Source organism: Somniosus microcephalus, chromosome 4 (assembly GCF_052327205.1).
Source record: "Somniosus microcephalus isolate GS21.2 chromosome 4, FLI_Smic_1.0, whole genome shotgun sequence".
In the NCBI taxonomy this organism is placed as follows: Eukaryota; Metazoa; Chordata; class Chondrichthyes; order Squaliformes; family Somniosidae; genus Somniosus; species Somniosus microcephalus.
This window is the reverse complement of record NC_140990.1, coordinates 102,299,237-102,324,886: the sequence shown is the minus strand read 5'-3', so window position 1 is coordinate 102,324,886 and position 25,650 is coordinate 102,299,237. Positions and strand designations below refer to the sequence as shown.

Here is a 25,650-nt window from a genome sequence, read left to right as displayed (position 1 = left end):
AACCCCACAGTGCAGATAGAGGCCATTTCAGCCCATCGAGCCTGCGCCTACACATATCCCACCCGATCCCCGTAACCCCAACACCAACACATATCCCACCCTATCCCTGTAACCCCACGTATTTAATCCCCCTAACACTAAGGGTCAATTTATCATAGCCAATCAACTTAACCCGCACATCTTTGGACTGTGGGAGGAAACCGGAGCACCCGGGGAGAATGTGCAAACTCCACACAGACAGTCGCCCGAGGCCGGATTCGAACCCGGGTCCCTGGCGCTGTGAGGCAACAGTGCTAACCACTATGCCACCGTGCTGCCGGTGAATAAATCAGCTTCGTTTCAAACACACAGTTTGGCAAATATTTGATTTCTCCATGATCAGAGGAGACTAATTGATGTTCTGTTACCGACTGTTCCTTGTTTGGGCCTTTTCTTACTCTAACTTATATCATTTCTCACCTAGTTCGCCTTCTCAGTGGGCAGGGTGTGGAGATGCCGGTGTTGGACTGGGGTGGACAAATGTAAGAAATCACACAACACCAGGTTATAGTCCAACAGCTTTATTTGAAATCACAAGCTTTCGGAGCGCTGCTCCTTCATCAGGTGAAGTGGAGAGATGCATAAAAACACAGCTTATATAGTCAGAGAATAATGTCAGATGTTTACAGGTATTCTTTCTAACTGCCATTTATCACACCTCGGCAGAGAGATAATCACAGCAATCAAAGGTGTAAATGGTGTCCAAACAGGTCAGTCAGGAAAACATTACATCAAAGAACAATGAGGTGGGGTCACAAGGGGTCAAATGTTGCAGATGCTGGGGTCTGTATGAAAAACAGAAAAACAGACAAAAAACATTTTTTTGCTGGAAATCACAGCAGGTCTGGCTGCATCTGTGTGGAGAGAACAAGCCAACGACGACTCGAGTCTTGATGACCCTACGTCAGGTGGGATTACATGTAGCATGACATGAACCCAAGATCCCGGTTGAGGCCGTCCTCATGGGTGCGGAACTTGGCTATCAGTTTCTGCTCGACGATTTTGCGTTGTGTGTCTCCAAGGCCGCCTTGGAGAATGCTTACCCGAAGATCGGAGGCTGAATGTCCTTGACTGCTGAAGTGTTCCCCAACTGGGAGGGAACACTCCTGCCTGGTGATTGTTGCGCGGTGTCCGTTCATCCGTTGTCGCCGTGTCTGCATGGTCTCGCCGATGTACCATGCTCTGGGGCATCCTTTCCTGCAACGTATGAGGTAGACAACGTTGGCCGAGTCACATGAGTATGTACCATGTCCCTGGTGGGTGGTGTCCTCATGTGTGATGATGGTATCTGTGTTGATGATCTGGCATGTCTTGCAGAGCTTGCCGTGACAGGGTTGTGTGGTGTCGTGGTCACTGTTCTCCTGAAAGCTGGGTAATTTGCTGCGAGCGATGGTCTGTTTGAGGTTAGGTGGCTGTTTGAAGGCGAGTAGTGGAGGCGTGGGGATGGCCTTAGCGAGGTGTTCGTCGTCATCGATGACATGTTGAAGGCTGCGAAGAACATGGCGTAGTTTCTCCGCTCCGGGGAAGTACTGGACGACGAAGGGTACTCTGTTGGTTGTGTCCCGTGTTTGTCTTCTGAGGACGTCTATGCGATTTTTCGCTGTGGCCCGTCGGAACTGTCGATCAACGAGTCGAGCGTCATATCCCGTTCTTACGAGGGTGTCTTTCAGCATCTGTAGGTGTCCATTGCGTTCCTCCTCGTCTGAGCAGATCCTGTGTATTCGCAGGGCTTGTCCATAGGGGATGGTTTCTTTAACGTGGTTAGGGTGGAAGCTGGAGAAGTGGAGCATCGTGGGTTTGTCCGTGGGCTTGCAGTAGAGTGAAGTGCTGAGGTGCCCGTCTTTGATGGAGATTCGTGTGTCCAAGAATGAAACCGATTCTGAGTAGTCCATGGTGAGTTTGATGGTGGGATGGAACTTGCTGATGTTATCGTGTAGTCTTTTCAGTGATTCTTCGCCGTGGGTCCATAGGAAGAAAATGTCGTTGATGTATCTGGTGTATAGCATTGGTTGGAGGTCCTGTGCAGCGCAGAAGTCTAGCTCAAACTTGTGCATGAAGATGTTGGTGTATTGCGGTGTGAATTTGGTCCCCATAGCTGTTCTGTGTGTTTGGGTAAAGAACTGGTTGTCGAAGGTGAAGACATTGTGGTCAAGGATGAAGCGGATGAGTTGTAGGATGGCGTCTGGAGATTGGCTGTTGTTGGTGTTGAGTACAGAGGCTGTCGCAGCGATGCCGTCATCGTGGGGGATACTGGTGTAGAGTGCCGAGACGTCCATCGTGGCGAGGAGTGTTCCTGGTTCAACTGGTCCATGGGTGCTGAGTTTCTGTAAGAAGTCTGTAGTGTCACGACAGAATCTGGGGGTTCCCTGTACGATGGGTTTCAGGATGCCCTCGACGTATACAGAGAGGTTCTCACACAGGGTTCCGTTGCCTGATATGATAGGATGTCCGGGTGTGTTGGCTTTGTGTATCTTTGGGAGGCAGTAGAAGTCTCCCATGCGGGGAGTACGTGGGATGAGAGCGTGTAGGATGCTTTGAAGGTCTGGATCGAAGGTCTTGATCAGTCTGTTGAGTTGGCGGGTGTGTTCTTTGGTTGGGTCTGCGGGTAACTGTCTGTAGTGTTCCTGGTTGTCCAGTTGTCGGTATGCTTCTTTGCAATAGTCTGTTCTGTTCTGTATGACGATGGCTCCTCCTTTGTCTGCTGGTTTGATGACAATGTTGCGGTTGGTCTTGAGAGCGTGGATGGCGTTGCGTTGTGCTCAGGTGACATTCTGGACTGTCTTGTGAGTGCGGCTGATGAATCTGGCGTTGATGCATCTCCTGACAGCTTGAGCATACATGTCAAGCTTAGGGCAGTGACCCTCCAGAGGGGTCCAATTTAACTCTTTCTTCTTCGGTTGCTGCACTGCGGATCCCTCTGTCTGCTGGTCCGGATCATTGATTGTCTCATTGGGTTCGCTGCTGACACCTTAGAGTCATAGAGTCATAGAGTTATACAGCACGGATAGCGGCCCTTCGGCCCATCGTGTCCGTGCCGGCCATCACGCCCTGTCTAATCTAATCCCATATTCCAGCATTTGGTCCGTAGCCTTGTATGTTATGGCATTTCAAGTGCTCATCCAAATGCTTCTTAAATGTTGTGAGCGTTCCTGCCTCCACAACCCTTTCAGGCAGTGAGTTCCAGACTCCAACCACCCTCTGGGTGAAAAAGTTCTTTCTCAAATCCCCTCTAAACCTCCCGCCCTTTACCTTGAATCTATGCCCCCTAGTTATTGACCCTTCTACTAAGGGAAAAAGCTCCTCAGTATCCATCCTATCTATGCCCCTCATAATTTTGTACACCTCAATCATGTCCCCCCTCAGCCTCCTCTGCTCCAAGGAAAACAAACCCAATCTGCCCAGTCTTTCTTCATAGCTGAAGCGCTCCAGCCCTGGTAACATCCTGGTGAATCTCCTCTGCACCCTCTCCAAAGCGATCACATCCTTCCTGTAGTGTGGCGACCAGAACTGCACACAGTATTCCAGCTGTGGCCTAACCAGTGTTTTATACAGCTCCATCATAACCTCCTTGCTCTTATATTCTATGCCTCGGCTAATGAAGGCAAGTATCCCATATGCCTTTTTTACCACCTCATCCACCTGTTCCGCCGCCTTCAGGGATCTGTGTACTTGCACACCCAGATCCCTCTGCCCCTCCGTCTTGCCTAGGGTCTTACCATTCATTGTGTATTCCCTTGCCTTGTTAGTCCCCCCAAAGTGCATCACCTCGCACTTTTCTGGGTTAAATTCCATTTGCCACTGTTCCGCCCATCTGACCAACCCATCTATATCGTCCTGCAGACTGAGGCTACCCTCCTCGCTATTTACCACCCTACCAATTTTTGTATCATCCGCGAACTTACTGATCATACCTTTTACATTCATATCCAAGTCATTAATGTAGACCACAAACAGCAAGAGACAAACCTTGGGATTTGTGGAAGAATTCCCGGAGCCTCATTCTCCTGATGAATTCCTCTGTGTCTGCCGCGAGACCGATGGGGTCCATTTTGGTGGTGCAGCAGAAATTGAGCCCTCGGCTGAGAACTTCAATTTCGTCTAGTTGAAGGGTGTGGTCAGACAGGTTGACGATGGACTTCCCTGTGGTTTCAACCGCGGTACCGGGGGGAGACTTAGTTGCTGCTGTTGGTGATGCCGAGTTTCTCAAGCTTCCTGTTCTTGGTGTGCATGTAGGCAGCGTAGTTCCGTTGCCTTGTCTGTTTGGTGGTGTCTCGTAGCTGGTCTGCTGTGTCCTGAGCACAGGCTGAGAACATGGACTCCATCTCAGTTTCGAGGTAGCGGCCTCTGATCTTCGGGTAAGCATTCTCCAAGGCGGCCTTCAAGACACATGACAACGCAAAATCGTCGAGCAGAAACTGATAGCCAAGCTCCGCACCCATGAGGACGGCCTCAGCCGGGACCTTGGGTTCATGTCACGCTACATGTAACCCCACCTGACGTAGGGTCATCCAGACTCGAGTCGTCGTTGGCTTGTTCTCTCCACACAGATGCAGCCAGACCTGCTGTGATTTCCAGCAAAAAAATGTTTTTTCTCTGTTTTTCTGTTTTTCATACAGACCCCAGCATCTGCAACATTTGACCCCTTGTGACCCCACCTCATTGTTCTTTGATGTAATGTTTTCCTGACTGACCTGTTTGGACACCATTTACACCTTTGATTGCTGTGATTATCTCTCTGCCGAGGTGTGATAAATGGCAGTTAGAAAGAATACCTGTAAACATCTGACATTATTCTCTGACTACATAAGCTGTGTTTTTATGCATCTCTCCACTTCACCTGATGAAGGAGCAGCGCTCCGAAAGCTTGTGATTTCAAATAAAGCTGTTGGACTATAACCTGGTGTTGTATGATTTCTTACATCAGTGGGCAGCACACTCGCTATATCAATGCAATTCTTTTTTTCTTGTCTTTTCTATCTCTTTTGTCATCCAGGGAGCTCTGGCTTTATTTGGAATCATAGGAATGTACCCAAACCAGCTCCTCTTTAAAGGCACAGCCCGTTGCCTGCCAATCTTTGATTGCAATTTACCCGGGCCAGATCCATTCTCAACTAACTGAAATTGGCGCTCCTCCATTTAAGTATTTTTACTCTAGATTGCTCCTTGTTACCCCACTATTCAAAAAAGGTGGTACAGAGAAAATGGGGAATTATAGACCGGTAAGCTTGACATCAATAGTGGGGAAAATGCTAGAGTCCATTATAAAAGATGTAATAGCAGAGCACTCGGAAAACAGTGACAGGATTGGGGAAGGGGAAGTGCAATGAGACCTGGGTGTCCTTGTGCACCAGTCGCTGAAGGTAAGCATGCAGGTGCAGCAGGCGGTTAAGAAGGCAAATGGTATGTTGGCCTTCGTAGCGAGAGGGTTCGAGTACAGGAACAAGGATGTCTTGCTGCAGTTGTACAGGGCCTTGGTGAGACCACACCTTGAGTATTGTGTGCATTTTTGGTCGCCTTAACTGAGGAAGGATGTTCTTGCCATGGAGGGAGTGCAGTGAAGATTCACCAGACTGATACCTGGGATGGCAGGAATGACGTATGAGGAGAGATTGGGTCGATTGGGCTTATACTCGCTGGAGTTTAGAAGAATGAGAGGGGATCTCATTGAAACTTATAAAATTCTAACAGGACTAGACAGACTTGATGCAGGAAGGATGTTCCCGATGGCCGGGGAGTCCAGAACCAGGGGTCACAGTCTAAGGATAAGGGGTAAGCCATTTAGGACAGAGATGAGGAGGAATTTCTTCACCCAGAGAGTGGTGAACCTGTGGAATTCTCTACCACAGAAGGCAGTGGAGGCCAATTCATTAAATATATTCAAGAAGGAGTTAGATATATTTCGTAAGGCTAAAGGGATCAAGTGATATGGGGAGAAGGCAGGGACAGGGTACTGAGTTTGGATGATCAGCCCTGATCTCATTGAATGGCGGAGCAGGCTCGAGGGGCCGAATGGCCTACTCCTGCTCCTATATTTCTATGTTTGTTCTTTTCCATAGCTAACCTGAAACTTATGATACTATTATCACTCTTCCCTAATGTTCCCCTATTGACACTTGTCCACTTGATCCACCTCATTCCCCAGAACCAGATCCAGCAATGTCTTGTTGCTCGTTGGGCCGGAAACGTACTGATGAAGAAAGTTCTCCTGCACACACTTCAGAAATTCTTCCCCCACTCTGCCCTTTACACTATTACTATCGAGTCAATATTAGGATCGTTGAAGTCCCAATTATCGCTACTCTATAGATCTTGCACCTCTCTGTAAATTTCCTGCAAATTTGCTCCTCTATATCCTTCCCACGAGTTGGTGGCCTCTCTAATACACCTCGTACTGTAATGGCACCTCTAATGTTTCTCAATTCTAACCAAATAGATTCTGTCCTTGACACCAACAGGACATGCTCTCTCTCCAGCACTGTAATCTCCTTAATCAATACTGCCACCCCATCTCCTTTCTTTCCCTCCCTATCTTTCCTGAACACCTAATATCCATGAATATTTAGTATCCAATCCTGCCCATTATTGAGCCAGGTTTCCGTTATCAGCACAACATCATATTCCGATGTGGCTATCTGCGCCTGCAGCTCACCAACATTATTTACCACACTTTGTACGCACATGCACTGTAAACCTATCTTAGACCTTCTTGTATTCTCTCTTAATCTGATCCTACCTATTACCTTACTCTGTCTTACTATAATGCTATCTGTCTCTCCCAATCATTTGTTTCTCCTTTCTAATGCTACAGCCTGGTGTCCATCCCCCTGCCAAATTAGTTTAAACTCTCCCCAACAGCACTAGCAACCCCGCCCACATGAGGATATTGGTCATGGCTCTGTTGAGGTGCAACCTGTCCGGCCTGTACAGGTCGCAGCTCCTCAGAACCAGTCCCAATGTCCCAGGAATCTAAAACCCTCCCTCCTGCACCACCGCTCCAGCCATGCATTCATCTGCTCTATCCTCCAATTTGTATACTCACTAGTTCATGGCACCGGGAGTAATCCAGAGATTACTACCTTTGAAGTCCTGCTTTTTAATCTCTTTCCCAACTCCCTAAAATCTGCCTGCAGGACCTCATCCCTCTTTCTACCAATGTCGTTGATATCGACATGGACCACGGCCTCTGGCTGTTTGCCCTCCCCCCTCAGAATGTCCTGCTGCTGCTCAGTGACACCCTTGACTCTGGCACTGTAGTGTATGTGCCTTTAAGACAGAACTACTTTTACAGCTCCTGTATACTGTAGTACCGGCAGTGGCCACACCTGTATATAAGCCTTGCGCATGCCTCTGTACCCCCAGTCTTGAGACTACCCTCCTCCAGTAAATACCTGTTTATCGTTAAGTTACAGCATCCGTGTGGTTATTGAAAACATCATACTCTCTGAATCACGGATCTAAAAGTGGCGACGAGTGTCGATTCGAATCTACCTGCAACTCTGCATTTCCCTTCGAGGATTTGCTCCGGGAGGGCGGTGTAAGAAGTCGAGGCCAGGAACACGGGCGTCGACCACGAGCAACCGCCCAGCCGTCCGGCAGAGAGTGAACATCGCAGGGGAAGCTGTGGAGAGCCAGCCTTGGTTCCCCAGCCACGACGATCAGCAAGAGACTGACGACAGGTCCAGCGCAGACCCTTCCCGGACAGCGGCGGCTGGAGCCGACCGACGGCGGAGAGAAAGCCGAGCAGCGTCGACGGGGTAAGACAGAGGGTGAAGCGCACAGGCCGCAGCCGGGGGGTTGAAAACCGAGTGGCGTCGAGAGAAAAAAAAAACAAAAAAAACAAACCAGAGAGAGAGAGGGTAAAGCAACAGCCGGGTTCAGGACCGAGCGGCATCGAGAAAAAAAAAAAAGAATGCGCAGAGCACAGCCAGGGCTCAAGGGCTGAACAGTGTCCGCGGGGAGAAGAAGGGAGAGCACGGGAGATGCCATTGAGCCGCGGAGAAGAAGGAAGAGTGCGGGAGACGCCATTTTTAGAAGCCGCAGCGGAGAAGAAGGGCGAGCACGGGAAGGAAGGAAAGCGCGGGAGATGCCATTTTGTGCCAGCAGAGAAGAAGGGGAAGCGCGGGAGACACCATTTTTGACAGTTAAATCACACCCAGGGATGCCGAAGAGTGGCAGTATCTCTACGTTCAACAATGAAGTCGAAGATTGGGCGACATATGTGGAACGTATTGAGGTGTACTGCAGGGCGAATGAAGTGCCAGATGCTAGTAAAGCACTGGTTTTGTTAAATTCCATGGGTGCAAAAACTTATGGGTTACTGCGAAATCTAATAACCCCAGAGAAGCCGGTGAACAAGAATTTTGAAAGCATAGTAGAAATCCTACAGGACCACTTAAACCCCACACCGCTGCTGATAGCAGAATGATTTAAGTTCCATAAAAGGAACCAACACAAAGACGAAAGCAATGCTGAGTACCTAACGGAACTGCACAAGCTATCGAAACACTGCCAGTTTGGAGCGGGACTAGCAGATACATTAAGGGACAAGTTTGTGTGTGGGCTACAAAGTGAAGGAACCCAGAAACGGCTTCTATCAGAAAAGGATCTTATGCTGGACAAGGCTTTCAGTATGGCAGTATCACACGAAGCAGCCGCAAGGGGCGCTGCAGAGATACAACGGAGACCGCAAGAATATAGCACCAATGAAATGTCCTATGGAACAGGGAAGTGCTATCGCTGTGGCAGAACAACACATGACCAGAGGGATTGTTGGTTCAAGGACCTAGTGTGCAGACAGTGTGGAAAAGCAGGACACATAGCAAGAGTCTGCAGGTCTAGGAAGAAAACCAACAGTAAGAAATCTCCACAGGAGAAGTACAAAAAGGTACACCAGGTGATGGTCAGTGGTTCAGACGAACAGAAAAGTGACACAGACTCCGGAAGCAAGGAGCTGGGTTGTCTGAAACTACATAAGGTAACCAAAATGGAGGATCACCAGACTATCTGGGTTACACTCAAGATAGATAGAGTCCAAGTGAAAATGGAATTCACAGGATCAGCCCTAACAGTCATAAACCAAATGGACTACAAGCGGCTATTTTCACATAAGCTACAGAGATTGTCTTGAAGACGTATACGGGCAAAAAGTCTACCCCAAAGGAAAAATAAGGGTGAAAGTGATGTATAAAGGCCAGGAAATACCTAAAATGGATATATATGTATTGCCAGATGGAGGATCACCACTGCTAGGACGTGAATGGATCCGGAAGATACAACTAGATTGGCATTCCATACAGGCACTGAAAGTTGAGGCCAAAAAGGATGACGATGTCACACCTGGACGACTGTCAAAAATGCTAACTGACGCAAAATAAGTGTTCTAGGAGGGACTAGGAACACTAAAAGGCATAACAGCAACGATTAAAATAGAGGAAAATGCAAGCCCAAAGTTTCTTAAGGCCAGACCAGTGCCTTATGCGATCAGACCAGCTGTCGAAGCAGAGCTGGAAGGGTTGGAACGTTCAGGAGTACTGTCCAAAGTGGACTGGAGCGAGTGGGCTACACCCATCGTTCCTGTAATGAAGAGGTCGTTGAGTAATACGCCTGGGGAACCAAAGAAGGTCCGCATCTGTGGGGATTTTAAGGTGACAGTGAACCCAGTCCTTCACACAGTACAATATCCGCTTCCACGAATTGAGGATATTTTCGCCTCGCTATCTGGAGGTAAACGCTTCACCAAAATTGATCTAGCCCAGGCGTACTTGCAAATGGAGGTAGAAGAAGCTTCGAAACAATACCTTACGATTAACACTCATAAAGGTCTCTATCAATACAACCGGCTGGTGCTCGGGGTAGCCTCGGCTCCGGCTATCTGGCAAAGAGCAATGGATCAAGTCCTGCAAGGGATTCCAGGGACCCAGTGTTATTTGGACGACATCTTGGTCACGGGCGAAAATGACAGTGATCATCTCGCCAACTTGGAGAAGGTGCTCACCAGATTAAAGGAGTATGGGCTACGAGCTAATTGCCACAAGTGCGAGTTTTTCCAGCAACAGATCTCGTATTGTGGCCACATCATCGATGAAGAGGGGTTACATAAGTCCCCTGAAAAGATTGAGGCAGTAGTCAAGGCTCCAGCACTGGAAAATGTGTCACAACTGAGGTCGTTCCTTGGGCTGGTAAACTACTACCACAAGTTCTTACCAAATTTGTCCACGGTATTACACCCACTGAACACCCTACTGCAAACAGGGGTGCCATGGAAGTGGAATGATGAATGTAGACGAGCTTTCCAGAAGTGTAAAGAATTGATCACATCAAAAGAGGTGTTGGCCCATTTCAACCCAGCACTACCAATTCGTTTGGCATGTGATGCATCAACCTATGGTATTGGAGCGGTGCTGTCGCACAAATTCCCAGATGGGTTGGAGAGGCCAGTAGCCTTTGCGTCTCGGTCACTAACCTCAGCCGAGCGCAACTACGCCCAGATTGACAGGGAGGCCCTCAGCCTAGTATGGGGAGTAAAAAAATTCAACCACTATCTGCATGGGCAGAAGTTCACCTTGCTGACTGACCACCAACCACTTGTCTCCATCTTTAATCCTAAGAAGGGCGTTCTAGTGATGACTGCACAACGGTTACAAAGATGGTCCCTGTTTCTAGGGGCGAATCAATATGAAATAGAATATAAAGGCATGAAACAGCATGGGAACGCTGATAGGCTATCGCGCCTGTCACTGCCTACCGTGGAGGAAGCACCAGCAGTGGACCCTATCGAGATATTTTATTCGTCAATAATTGAACGATTGCCAGTAACGAACGCGGATATAGAGGAGACCCGCAATGATCGGATGCTGTCTCGGGTATATGAATTGACGGTGAGGGGATGGCCAACACATGGCAACTCACTGTTGCCAGCATTCTCATCCAGAAGAGAACAGCTGTCAGTATGCCAGGGGTCAGTGATGTGTGGATCCAGAGTGGTGATTCCACCCAGGTTAAGGGAGAGAGTGCTATATGAGCTACATGAAGGTCATCTGGGGGGAGTGAAAATGAAAAGCCTTGCTAGGGCTTATGTGTGGTGGCCGGGAATCGATCAACAAATCGAAGACCTAACTAAGAGCTGCTTAGGATGCCAGAAGGTCCAAAATGCACCACCACATGCCCCTCTACACCCATGGGAGTGGCCCTCCTCTCCATGGCCACGGGTGCATATTGATTTCGCTGGTCCATTCATGGACTCAATGTTCTTAATAGCAGTGGATGCTCATTCGAAGTGGCCTGAGGTGATAAAAATGTCCTCAACCACTACAGAGAAAACGATTGCAGTCCTACGGACCATATTTGCCAGAAACGGTTTGCCAGAGCAGATTTGCTCTGATAATGGACCACAGTTCGTGTCCGAAGAGTTTCAAAAATTTATGAGGAGGAATGGGGTAAGGCATTATACATCCGCCCCGTATCATCCAGCCACAAATGGATTGGCTGAGAGGTTCGTACAAACCTTTAAGAAGGCGATAAAGGCCATGTGCGACGATGAAATTCCACTACAGCATAAGATGGACAATTTCTTATTAGCCTACCGAAACGCGACACATGCAGTTACCAACCAGACCCCGGCCATGATGTTCTTTAACCGAAGGTTGAGATCTCGTCTGGACTTGCTCAGACCAAAAGTGCGAAGAAATGTTGAGGACAAACAATTCCAGCACATCAATGAGAAGCCGACAAGGAGCTTCAATGTCGGACAACCAGTCTTGGCCCGTGACTATCGAACAGAGAAATGGCAACCCGGAACGATATGCACAAGGCAGGGGCCATTAATGTACACAGTGGATGTCGGGGAGAACATTGTGAGATGCCACGTTGATCAGATCTTAGCGTCACAGGAACACGTCAACCCCATGTCTCGAGTACCTGGGGATGAACCCGACATACCAGTAGCATCTACCTCAGAACCAGTAGCAGTGGAACCCGATGAACTACCCGATGAAAAGGGGTCAGAATCACCTCTGCACCAAGAACAAGAACATCAGGAAAGGCGCTATCCCGAAAGGGTCAGGAAGCCGCCCCAAAGACTGAATCTATAAATGGACTATTGTTGTTTAATGTACATGTTAAAGTGTTAATTGTTATTTGAATATTAGGGATACTACTAATCTAAAAGGGGAGGAATTGTAGTGTATGTGCCTTTAAGACAGAATTACTTTTACAGCTCCTGTATACTGTAGTACCGGCAGTGACCACACCTGTATATAAGCCTTGCGCATGCCTCTGTACCCCCAGTCTTGAGACTACTCTCCTCCAGTAAATACCTGTTTATCGTTAAGTTACAGCATCCGTGTGGTTATTGAAAACATCATACCCTCAGAATCACGGATCTAACAGGCACCAGTGAGGGAACATACCATCTTGGAATTATGTCTGTGGCTGCAGAAACCCCTGTCTGTTCCCCTAACTATCGAATCTCCTATCACTGTTGATTTCCTGATCTTCCTCCTCCCACTTTGTACAGCTGAGCCACCTGTGATGCCACGGACTTGGCCCTGGCTGTACTCCCCAGAGGAATCATCGCCCTCACCCATATTCAGTAACTTTGTTTGATAATGCCCCTGTGAAGTGGCTTAGGATGTTTTATGATTAAGGCTAGTTTTCGTTGTTGTTGGATGTTATTAAATGGCCCTGGATTGGGTGTTGCCGTGTAAGTGATCCCTTGATTTAGTGTCACTGTGTAAGTGGTCCCTGGGTTGGTGTTGCAGTGTAAGTGGTCCCTGGATTTGGTGTTGCAGTGTAAGTGGTCCCTGGGTTGGTGTTGCAGTGTAAGTGGTCCCTGGGTTAGGTGTTGCAATGTAAGTGGTTCCTGGATTTGGTGTCATGCTGTAAGTGGTCCCTGGATTTGGTGTCACAGCGTAAGTGACCCCTGGATTTGGTGTTACAATGTAAGTGGTCCCTAGGTTTGGTGTCACCGTATAAGTGGTCCCTAGGTTTGGTGTCACCGTATAAGTGGTCCCTGGATTTGGTGTCCCAGTGTAAGTGGTCCTGGATTTGGTGTCCCTGTGTAAGTAGTCCCTTGATTTGGTGTTGCAGTGTAAGTGGTCCCTGGATTTGGTGTCTCAGTGTAAGTGGTCCCTGGATTTAGTATCACAATGTAATAGTTCCTCGGTTTTATGTCACAGTGTAAGTGGTCCCTCGATTTATTTACCTCTGTCCTAATATCTCCATATTTGTCTCTGTGTCAAAGTTTGTGTGATAATGCTCCTGCGAAGTGTCTTAGGACCTTTTATCGTGTTAAAGGTGCTATATAAATACAAGTTTATGTTGTTGTTAACAACAGAATCCAACCACTGCTATTATTTGTGAACTTGCTGGTGAGTCAACTGGCTGGATTCCCGATGAAATCCCTCCCCACACACAAACGAAGTGAACGGTCTCTCCCCTGTGGGAGTACGTTGCTGCTGATTCAGCAGATCTCGTGGGCTTTAAAGCTCTTCTCACAGTCAGATCAGTTAAAACAAAAGCAACATACTACGGATGCTGGAAAACTGAAATCAAAACAGAAATTGCTGGAAATACTCAGCAGGTCAGGCAGCATCTGTGGAGAGAGAAACAAAGTTAACGTTTCAGGTCAATGACCTTTCATCAGAACATTTAAAAGGTCTCTTATCAGTATGAACAAGTTGATGTGAAGTGAGGTTGGTTGAACAAGTGAATCCCTTCCCACACACGGAGCAGGTAAAAGGAATTTTCAGAGGGTGTCAGAGGTAGGGAGGGGCGAGGCTGTGGAGGGATTTGAAAACAAGGTTGACAATTTTAAAATCGAGGATGTGGTAAGACATCCCAAAGGTGCTTCACAGGAGCGTTATCAAACAAAATTTGACACAAACCCTGAGATGCTTCTTAAATCGCATGAAGCTGACACGTCATAGGATCAGAGAAAGACACAGCTCAGAAGGAGGTAACTCGGCCCGTCCTGCCTGTGCTGACTCTCTGGTAGAGTGATCCAATTAGTGCCACACCCCTGCTCTTTCCCCATAGCCCTGTAAATATTTTCCCTTCAAGTATTTATCCAATTCCCTATTGAAAGTTATTATCGAGTCTGTTTCCACCGCCCTTTCAGGCAGTGCTTTCCTGATCATAGCAACTCGCTGTGTAATGTTTTATCCCTCATGTCGCCTCTGGCTCTTTTGCCAATTACCTTAAATCTGTCCACTAGTTACCGACCCTTCTGCCACTGGAAACAGTTTCTACTTATTTATTGTATCAAAACCCTTCATGATTTTGAACACCTCTATTAAATCTCCTTGTAACCTTCTCTGCTCTAAGAACAACCCCAGCTTCTCGTTGAGTATATTCAAGACTGAGATCGATAGATTTTTGGGCTCGAGGGGAATCAAGGGATATGGAGATCGGGCAGGAAAGTGTAGTTGAAGTCAAACATCAACCATGATCTTACCGAAAGGTGGAACAGGCTCAAGGGACCATGTGGCCTACTCCTGCTCCTAATTCTTACATTCTCGAGTCTCTCCACATAACTGAAGTCCCTCATCCCTAGTACCATTCTAGTAAATCTCTTCTGCACCCTCTCTGAGATCTTGACGTCCTTCCTAAATTGTGATGCCCAGAATTGAATAAAATATTCCAGCTGAGGGTTAACCAGTGTTTTATAAATGTTTGGCCTAACTTCCTTGCTTTTGTACTCTATGCCTCTACTTATAATGTTTAAGATCTCATAGGCTTCTTTAACAGCCTTCTCAACTTGTCGTACCACCTTCAAAGATTTGTGTACATACACTCCCAGGTCTCTCTGCTCCTGCACCCCCACTAAAATTGTATCATTTCGTTTATATTCGCTTCTCCTCAATTTTCCTACCAAACATCGACCATCGTCATTCCTGCTTCAGCCCATCTGCTGCTGAAACCCTCAGCTATGGCTCTGTTACCTCCAGACTCCACTATTCCAATGCCCTCCTGGCCGGCCTCCTGTCTTCACCCCTCCAGAAACTTCAGCTCATCCAAATCTCTTCTGACCTGCAACCCTCAGAGATATCTGCGCACCTCCGATTCTGGTCTCTTGAGCATCCCCGCTTTTAATTGCTCCACCATTGGCGGCCATGCCTTCAGCTGCCGAGGCCCTAAGCTCTGGAATTCCCTCCCTAAACCTCTCTGCCACTCTCTCCTCGTTTAAGACTCTCCTTAAAACCTACCTCTTCGACCAAGCTTTTGGTCGTCTGTCCGAACATCCTCTTATGTGGCTCAGTGACACATTTTGTTTGTTAACGTTCCTGTGAAGCACCTTGGGGTGTTTTACCACATCCTCCAGTTAAAAATTCTCATCCTTGTATTCAAATCCCTCCATAGCCTCGCCCCTCCCTATCTCTGTAACCTCCTCCAGCCCCTCAACCCTCTGAAAATTCCTTTTACCTGCTCCGTGTGTGGGAAGGGATGCACTCGTTCAACCAACCTCACTTCAGATCAACTTGTTCATACTGATAAGAGGCCTTTTAAATGTTCTGACAAAAGGTCATCGACCTGAAACGTTAACTCTGTTTCTCTCTCCGCAGATGCTGCCTGATCTGCTGAGTATTTCCAGCAAATTCTGTTTTGATTTCAGATTTCCAGCATCCGCAGTATGTTGCTTTTGTTTTTTCAACTGATCTGACTGTGAGAAGAGCTTTAAAGCACAAGGGATCTGCTGAATCATCAGCAACGTACTCCCACAGGGGAGAGACCGTTCACTTGTTTTTTGTGTGGGGACGGATTTAATCGGGAATCCAGCCAGTTGACTCACCAGCGAGTTCACAAGTGACAGCAGTGGTTGGATTCTGTTGTTAATAACATCCAACAACAACATAAACTTGTATTTCTATAGCACATTTAACACAATAAAGGGTCCCAAGATACTTCACAGGAGCATTATCAAACAAACTTGGAGATACAGAGACAAATATGGAGATATTGGGACAGAGGCAAATAAATCCAGGGACCACTCATGCTGTGACATAAAACCGAGGAACAATTTACACTGTGACACCAAATCCAGGGGCCACTTACACTGACAGCAAATCCAGGGGCTACTTACACTGTGACACCAAACCCAGGGACCACTTACATTGTGACTCCAAATCCAGGAACCACTTACACTGCAACACCAAACCCAGGGACCACTTACATAGTGACACCAAATCCAAGGACCACTTAGACAGTGACACCAAATCAAGGGACCACTTACAAGGCAACACCAAATCCAGGGCCATTTAATAACATCAAACAACAACAACTTGCATTTATACAGCACCTTTATCATAAAACATCCAAAGCCACTTCACAGGGGCATTATCAAACAAAGTTACTGAATACGGGTGAGGGCGATGGTTCCTCTGGGGAGTACAGCCAGGGCCAAGTCCATGGCACCACGGGTGGCTCAGCTGGTGGCACCATGGGTGGCTTATCTGAGGAAGGATGTTCTTGCCATGGAGGGAGTGCAGCAAAGATTCACCAGACTGATACCTGGGATGGCAGGAATGATGTATGAGGAGAGATTGGGTCGACTGGGCTTATACTCGCTGGAGTTTAGAAGAATGAGAGGGGATCTCATTGAAACTTATAAAATTCTAACAGGACTAGACAGACTAGATGCAGGAAGGGTGTTCCCGATGGTGGGGGAGTCCAGAACCAGGGGTCACAGTCTAAAGATAAGGGGTAAGCCATTTAGGACAGAGATGAGGAGGAATTTCTTCACCCAGAGAGTGGTGAACCTGTGGAATTCTCTACCACAGAAGGCAGTTGAGGCCAGTTCATTAAATATATTCAAGAAGGAGTTAGATATATTTCTTAAGGCTAAAGGGATCAAGGGATATGGGGAGAAGGCAGGGACAGGGTACTGAATTTGGATGATCAGCCATGATCTCATTGAATGGTGGAGCAGGCTTGAGGGGCTGAATGCCTACTCCTGCTCCTAGCTTCTAAGTTTCTATGTACAAGGGGGGAGGAGGAAGTTCGGGAAAGCAACAGTGATAGGAGATTCGATAGTTAGGGGAACAGACAGGGGTTTCAGCGGCCACAGACGTAATTCCAAGGTGGTATGTTGCCTCCCTGGTGCCAGAGTCAATGATGTCACCGAGCGGCTGCAGGACATTCCGAGGGTGAACACCCAGAAGCCATGGTCCATATCGGTACCAGCAACGTAGGTAGTAAGAGGGATGAGGTCCTGCGGGCAGATTTTAGGGAGCTGGGAAAGAGATTAAAAAGCAGGACTTCAAAGGTAGTAATCTCTGGATGACTCCTAGTGCCACGTGCTAGTGAGTATAGAAATCAAAGGATAGAGCAGTTGGATGCGTGGCTGGAGCGATGGTGCAGGAGGGAGGGTTTTTGATTCCTGGGACATTGGGACTGGTTCTGGGGTAGGTGGGACCTGTACAGGCCAGACAGGTTGCACCTCAACAGAGCCAAGACCAGTATCTTCACTTGGGGGGGAGGGGTGTGGGGAGGGTGGGGAGGGCGGGGGGGTCGGGTTGTGAGTGCTGTTGGGGAGAGTTTAAACTAATTTGGCAGGGGGATGGGCACCAGGATGTAGCATTAGAAAGGAGATAAAAATGATTGGGAGAGACAGATAGCATTATAGTAAGACAGAGTAAGGTAATAGGTGGGGTCAGACTAAGAGAGAATACAAGAAGGTCTAAGATAGGTTTAAAGTGCATGTGTGTAAATGCACGAAGCGTTGTAAATAAGGTTAGTGAGCTGCAGGTGCAGATAGCCACATGGAAATATAGTTTCGTGGCGATAACGGAGACCTGGCTCAAAAAAGGGCAGGATTGGGTACTAAATATTCATGGATATAAGGTGTTCAGGAAAGATAGGGAAAGAAAGATAGGAGGTGGTGTGGCAGTATTGATTAAGGAGAATATTACAGTGCTGGAGAGAAAGCATGTCCTGAAGGGGTCAAGGACACAATCTATTTGGTTAGAGTTCAGAAACATTAGAGGTGCCATTACAGTACTAGGTGTATTCGATAGGCCACCAACTCGTGGGAAGGATATAGAGGAGCAAATTTGCAGGAAATTTACAGAGAGGTGCAAGAACTATAGAGTAGCGATAATTGGGACTTCAACTATCCTAATATAAACTGGGATAGTAATAGTGCAAATGGCAGAGAAGGGGAAGAATTTCTGAAGTGTGTTCAGTAGAATTTTCTTCATCAGTACATTTCTGGCCCAACGAGGAATAGGACATTGCTGGATCTGGTTCTGGGGAATGAGGTGGATCAAGTGGATACGTGTCAGTAGGGGAACATTTAGGGAAGAGTGATAACAGTATCATAAGTTTCAGATTAGCTATGGAAAAGGACAAGGAGCAATCTAGAGTAAAAATATTTAATGGGAGGAGGGCCAATTTCAGTGAGTTGAGAATGGATCTGGCCCGGGCAAATTGGAATCAAAGATTGGCAGGCAACGGGCTGCCTTTAAAGAGGAGATGGTTCAGGTACATTCCCATGATTCCAACTAAAGCCAGAGTTCCCTGGATGTCAAAAGAGATAGAAAAGAAAAAAAGAATTGCATTAAAATAGCGCCTTTAATGACCACCGGATGTTAAAGGTGCTATATAAGATTTTTTGAAGAGTAGTCACTTTTGTAATGTAGGAAATGCAGCAGCCAATTTGCACTCAGCAAGTTCCTACAAACAGCACTGTGATAATGATCAGATAATCTGTTTTTGTTATGTTGATTGAGGGATAAATATTGGCCGGGACACCTTCTTCAGAATAGTGCCATGGGATCATCTATGTTCAACTGAGAGGGAAGACCGGGCCTCGGTCTAACATCTCTTCTGAAAGATGGCACCTCCGACAGTGCTGTACTCCCTCATAGAAACATAGAAGATAGGAGCAGGAGTAGGCCATTCGGCCCCTCGAGCCTGCTCCGCCATTTAATGAGATCATGGCTGATCATCTAAATTCAGTACCCTGTCCCTGCCTTCTCCCCATATCCCTTGATCCCTCAAGCCTCAGTACTGCACTGGTGTGTCAGCCGAGATGTATGTGCTCAAGTCCCGGAGTGGGAATTGAACCCACAACCTTCTGACTCAGAGGCGAGTGTGCTGCCCACTGAGAAGGCAAACTAGATGAGAAATGATATAAGTTAGAGTAAGAAAAGGTCCAAAAAAGGAACAGTCAGTAACAGAACATCAATTAGTCTCCTCTGATCATGGAGAATTCAAATATTTGACACACTATGTGTTTGAAACAAAGCTGATGTATTCGCTGCTCATGATGTGGTCTCCTCTACATTGGGGAGACCAAACGCACATTGGGTGACCGCTTTGCGGAACACCTCCATTCAGTCCGTAAGGGACCCTGAGCTTCCGGTCGCCTGTCACTTTAATTCTCCGCTCCACTCCCACTCAGACATCACCGTCCTCGGCCTCTTGCATTGTTCCACTGATGCTCAGTGTGAGCTCGAGGAACAGCACCTCATCTTTCGATTAGGCACTTTACAGCCTTCTGGACTCAACATAGAGTTCAACAATTTCAGATCATAACCTCGGCCCCTATCCTATATATATTTTTTATCCACAATTTTTGTTTGTGTCTTTTCTTCTCTCCCACATGGCAGCTATCTTTCATTCTGCCAGCGCAATTTACACTTCATCTAGAACCATCCTTTGATTCTTAACCTGTCCCATTACCATCTTCTTTTGCCTTGAATATCTCTTAATGTCTCTTAACCTCTCCCGCCTTCTATCCTATCACAGACCTTCCCTTTTGTTCTTTCATCCACTCCCCCCTTTCCCAGCCCTACACTTGCTTAATAATCTGTTCCATTTCCTGCTTTTTTCCAGTTCTGATGAAAGGTCATTCACCTGAAACGTTAACTCTGTTGCTCTCTACACAGATGCTGCCTGACCTGCTGAGTATCTCCAGCATTTTCTGTTTTTATTTCAGATTTCCAGCATCTGCAGTATTTTCATTTTGGGCTATTAAGATCAGTAGGAACACACTCTAACTGCCAGAATAAACATGGTTCAGTGCTCAATGCCATCCCAGTAAATCCTGTCCAAATCACAAATGTGGCCTTTCAATGGCGGGCCTTTAACCCAGCATTCCCCGCGGTGGAGAATGTGCCGCACCCAGACTACAGGACCACAGTGCGCAGGCGCGGGACCGCCGGGGTTTGGAGCATGCGCGGTGTGTGTAACGATCGATGAGTGCCGTTACAGACCAGCTCTGGTTTATCGCAAAGAAGCGGGCGGACAGAGCGGAGTAATGGACCGGCGGGTAGGCTTCATAAACAACTGGTGCAGACCATGAGCTCCGAATATTAACCTGCACGTCCCGCGTTTGCAGCTTCGAGGCTTCTCCCGGTCACAGGATCAAGATAACGGCCACCATCTTGATTCAGTGAGTAGCAAAGCGCATGCGCTGTCATTTTGGTCAGGAACAGGGAGTGGGCGGGGCTTCAGTGTCTGTTCGCAACCGGGTCCTAGTGCCCGGGAAACTAAAGCATTGACTCAGTTATTAGATTCAGACTCTCCACACTTCAGATTTCTCACCAGCTCTCCTGAAGGCGCTGGTAAAAGCAGAGCATACGCTTAACATACCACATAATTGTAACAGAAGAGCCCCAGAGCTGGGCCCCCTTGTACAGTCCCAGGGTTGGAATCCCCATGTACAGTTCCAGGGTTGGAATCCCCATGTACAGTCCCAGGGTTAGAATCCCCATGTACAGTCCCAGGGTTAGAATCCCCATGTACAGTCCCAGGGTTAGTATCCCCATGTACAGTCCCAGGGTTAGAATCCCCATGTACAGTTCCAGGGCTGGAATCCCCATGTACAGTCCCAGGGTTAGAATCCCCATGTACAGTCCCAAGGTTGGAATCCCCATGTACAGTCCCAGGGTTAGAATCCCCATGTACAGTCCCAGGTTTGGAATCCCCATGTACAGTCCCAGGGTTAGAATCCCCATGTACAGTCCCAGGGTTGGAATCCCCATGTACAGTCCCAGGGTTAGAATCCCCATGTACAGTCCCAGGGCTGGAATCCCCATGTACAGTCCCAGGGTTAGAATCCCCATGTACAGTCCCAAGGTTGGAATCCCCATGTACAGTCCCAGGGTTAGAATCCCCATGTACAGTCCCAGGTTTGGAATCCCCATGTACAGTCCCAGGGTTAGAATCCCCATGTACAGTCCCAGGGTTGGAATCCCCATGTACAGTCCCAGGGTTAGAATCCCCATGTACAGTCCCAAGGTTGGAATCCCCATGTACAGTCCCAGGGTTAGAATCCCCATGTACAGTCCCAGGGTTAGAATCCCCATGTACAGTCCCAGGTTTGGAATCCCCATGTACAGTCCCAGGGTTAGAATCCCCATGTACAGTCCCAGGGTTAGAATCCCCATGTACAGTCCCAGGGTTGGAATCCCCATGTACAGTCCCAGGGTTAGAATCCCCATGTACAGTCCCAGGGTTAGAATCCCCATGTACAGTCCCAGGGTTAGAATCCCCATGTACAGTCCCAGGGTTAGAACCCCCACGTACAGTCCCAGGGTTAGAACCCCCATGTACAGTCCCAGGGTTAGAATCCCCATGTACAGTCCCAGGGTTAGAATCCCCATGTCCAGTCCCAGGGTTGGAATCCCCATGTACAGTCCCAGGGTTAGAATCCCCATGTACAGTCCCAGGGTTAGAACCCCCATGTACAGTCCCAGGGTTAGAATCCCCATGTACAGTCCCAGGGTTAGAATCCCCATGTACAGTCCCAGGGCTGGAATCCCCATGTACAGTCCCAGGGCTGGAATCCCCATGTACAGTCCCAGGGTTGGAATCCCCATGTACAGTCCCAGGGCTGGAATCCCCATGTACAGTCCCAGGGTTAGAATCCCCATGTCCAGTCCCAGGGCTGGAATCCCCATGTACAGTCCCAGGGCTGGAATCCCCATGTACAGTCCCAGGGTTAGAATCCCCATGTACAGTCCCAGGGTTAGAATTCCCATGTACAGTCCCAGGGCTGGAATCCCCATGTACAGTCCCAGGGTTGGAATCCCCATGTACAGTCCCAGGGCTGGAATCCCCATGTACAGTCCCAGGGTTGGAATCCCCATCTACAGTCCCAGGGCTGGAATCCCCATGTACAGTCCCAGGGCTGGAATCCCCATGTACAGTCCCAGGGTTGGAATCCCCATCTACAGTCCCAGGGCTGGAATCCCCATGTACAGTCCCAGGGTTGGAATCCCCATGTACAGTCCCAGGGTTGGAATCCCCATGTACAGTCCCAGGGCTGGAATCCCCATGTACAGTCCCAGGGTTAGAATCCCCATGTACAGTCCCAGGATTGGAATCCCCATGTACAGTCCCAGGGTTGGAATCCCCATGTACAGTCCCAGGGCTGGAATCCCCATGTACAGTCCCAGGGCTGGAATCCCCATGTACAGTCCCAGGGCTGGAATCCCCATCTACAGTCCCAGGGCTGGAATCCCCATGTACAGTCCCAGGGCTGGAATCCCCATCTACAGTCCCAGGGCTGGAATCCCCATGTACAGTCCCAGGGTTGGAATCCCCATGTACAGTCCCAGGGTTAGAATCCCCATGTACAGTCCCAGGGTTAGAATCCCCATGTACAGTCCCAGGGTTAGAATCCCCATGTACAGTCCCAGGGTTGGAATCCCCAAGTACAGTCCCAGGGCTGGAATCCCCATGTACAGTCCCAGGTTTGGAATCCCCATGTACAGTCCCAGGGCTGGAATCCCCATGTACAGCCCCAGGGTTAAAATCCCCATGTACAGTCCCAGGTTTGGAATCCCCATGTACAGTCCCAGGGTTGGAATCCCCATGTACAGTCCCAGGGCTGGAATCCCCATGTACAGTCCCAGGGTTAGAATCCCCATGTACAGTCCCAAGGTTGGAATCCCCATGTACAGTCCCAGGGTTAGAATCCCCATGTACAGTCCCAGGTTTGGAATCCCCATGTACAGTCCCAGGGTTAGAATCCCCATGTACAGTCCCAGGGTTGGAATCCCCATGTACAGTCCCAGGGTTAGAATCCCCATGTACAGTCCCAGGGCTGGAATCCCCATGTACAGTCCCAGGGTTAGAATCCCCATGTACAGTCCCAAGGTTGGAATCCCCATGTACAGTCCCAGGGTTAGAATCCCCATGTACAGTCCCAGGTTTGGAATCCCCATGTACAGTCCCAGGGTTAGAATCCCCATGTACAGTCCCAGGGTTGGAATCCCCATGTACAGTCCCAGGGTTAGAATCCCCATGTACAGTCCCAAGGTTGGAATCCCCATGTACAGTCCCAGGGTTAGAATCCCCATGTACAGTCCCAGGGTTAGAATCCCCATGTACAGTCCCAGGTTTGGAATCCCCATGTACAGTCCCAGGGTTAGAATCCCCATGTACAGTCCCAGGGTTAGAATCCCCATGTACAGTCCCAGGGTTGGAATCCCCATGTACAGTCCCAGGGTTAGAATCCCCATGTACAGTCCCAGGGTTAGAATCCCCATGTACAGTCCCAGGGTTAGAATCCCCATGTACAGTCCCAGGGTTAGAACCCCCACGTACAGTCCCAGGGTTAGAACCCCCATGTACAGTCCCAGGGTTAGAATCCCCATGTACAGTCCCAGGGTTAGAATCCCCATGTCCAGTCCCAGGGTTGGAATCCCCATGTACAGTCCCAGGGTTAGAATCCCCATGTCCAGTCCCAGGGCTGGAATCCCCATGTACAGTCCCAGGGCTGGAATCCCCATGTACAGTCCCAGGGTTAGAATCCCCATGTACAGTCCCAGGGTTAGAATTCCCATGTACAGTCCCAGGGCTGGAATCCCCATGTACAGTCCCAGGGTTGGAATCCCCATGTACAGTCCCAGGGCTGGAATCCCCATGTACTGTCCCAGGGTTGGAATCCCCATCTACAGTCCCAGGGCTGGAATCCCCATGTACAGTCCCAGGGCTGGAATCCCCATGTACAGTCCCAGGGTTGGAATCCCCATCTACAGTCCCAGGGCTGGAATCCCCATGTACAGTCCCAGGGTTGGAATCCCCATGTACAGTCCCAGGGTTGGAATCCCCATGTACAGTCCCAGGGCTGGAATCCCCATGTACAGTCCCAGGGTTAGAATCCCCATGTACAGTCCCAGGATTGGAATCCCCATGTACAGTCCCAGGGTTGGAATCCCCATGTACAGTCCCAGGGCTGGAATCCCCATGTACAGTCCCAGGGCTGGAATCCCCATGTACAGTCCCAGGGCTGGAATCCCCATCTACAGTCCCAGGGCTGGAATCCCCATGTACAGTCCCAGGGCTGGAATCCCCATCTACAGTCCCAGGGCTGGAATCCCCATGTACAGTCCCAGGGTTGGAATCCCCATGTACAGTCCCAGGGTTAGAATCCCCATGTACAGTCCCAGGGTTAGAATCCCCATGTACAGTCCCAGGGTTAGAATCCCCATGTACAGTCCCAGGGTTGGAATCCCCAAGTACAGTCCCAGGGCTGGAATCCCCATGTACAGTCCCAGGTTTGGAATCCCCATGTACAGTCCCAGGGCTGGAATCCCCATGTACAGCCCCAGGGTTAAAATCCCCATGTACAGTCCCAGGTTTGGAATCCCCATGTACAGTCCCAGGGTTGGAATCCCCATGTACAGTCCCAGGGTTGGAATCCCCATGTACAGTCCCAGGGCTGGAATCCCCATGTACAGTCCCAGGGTTAGAATCCCCATGTACAGTCCCAGGGTTGGAATCCCCATGTACAGTCCCAGGGTTAGAATCCCCATGTACAGTCCCAGGTTTGGAATCCCCATGTACAGTCCCAGGGTTGGAATCCCCATGTACAGTCCCAGGGTTGGAATCCCCATGTACAGTCCCAGGGTTGGAATCCCCATGTACAGTCCCAGGGTTGGAATCCCCATGTACAGTCCCAGGGTTGGAATCCCCATGTACAGTCCCAGGGTTGGAATCCCCATGTACAGTCCCAGGTTTGGAATCCCCATGTACAGTCCCAGGGCTGGAATCCCCATGTACAGTCCCAGGGTTAGAATCCCCATGTACAGTCCCAGGGTGGGAATCCCCATGTACAGTCCCAGGTTTGGAATCCCCATGTACAGTCCCAGGGCTGGAATCCCCATGTACAGTCCCAGGGTTAGAATCCCCATGTACAGTCCCAGGGTGGGAATCCCCATGTACAGTCCCAGGGCTGGAATCCCCATGTACAGTCCCAGGGTTAGAATCCCCATGTACAGTCCCAGGGTTAGAATCCCCATGTACAGCCCCAGGGTTGGGATCCCCATGTACAGTCCCAAGGTTGGGATCCCCATGTACAGTCCCAAGGTTAGAATCCCCATGTACAGTCCCAGGGCTGGAATCCCCATGTACAGCCCCAGGGTTGGGATCCTCATGTACAGTCCCAAGGTTGGGATCCCCATGTACAGTCCCAAGGTTAGAATCCCCATGTACAGCCCCAGGGTTAGAATCCCCATGTACAGCCCCAGGGTTGGGATCCCCATGTACAGTCCCAAGGTTGGGATCCCCATGTACAGTCCCAAGGTTAGAATCCCCATGTACAGCCCCAGGGTTAGAATCCCCATGTACAGTCCCAGGGCTGGAATCCCCATGTACAGCCCC

At 48.9% G+C, this 25,650-nt stretch overlaps 1 pseudogene; it reads left to right on the top strand.

Moving 5' to 3' along the window:
- LOC147119615 (uncharacterized) overlaps positions 1–25,650 on the top strand; it is a 78,593-nt pseudogene that overhangs the window by 50,494 nt on the left and 2,449 nt on the right.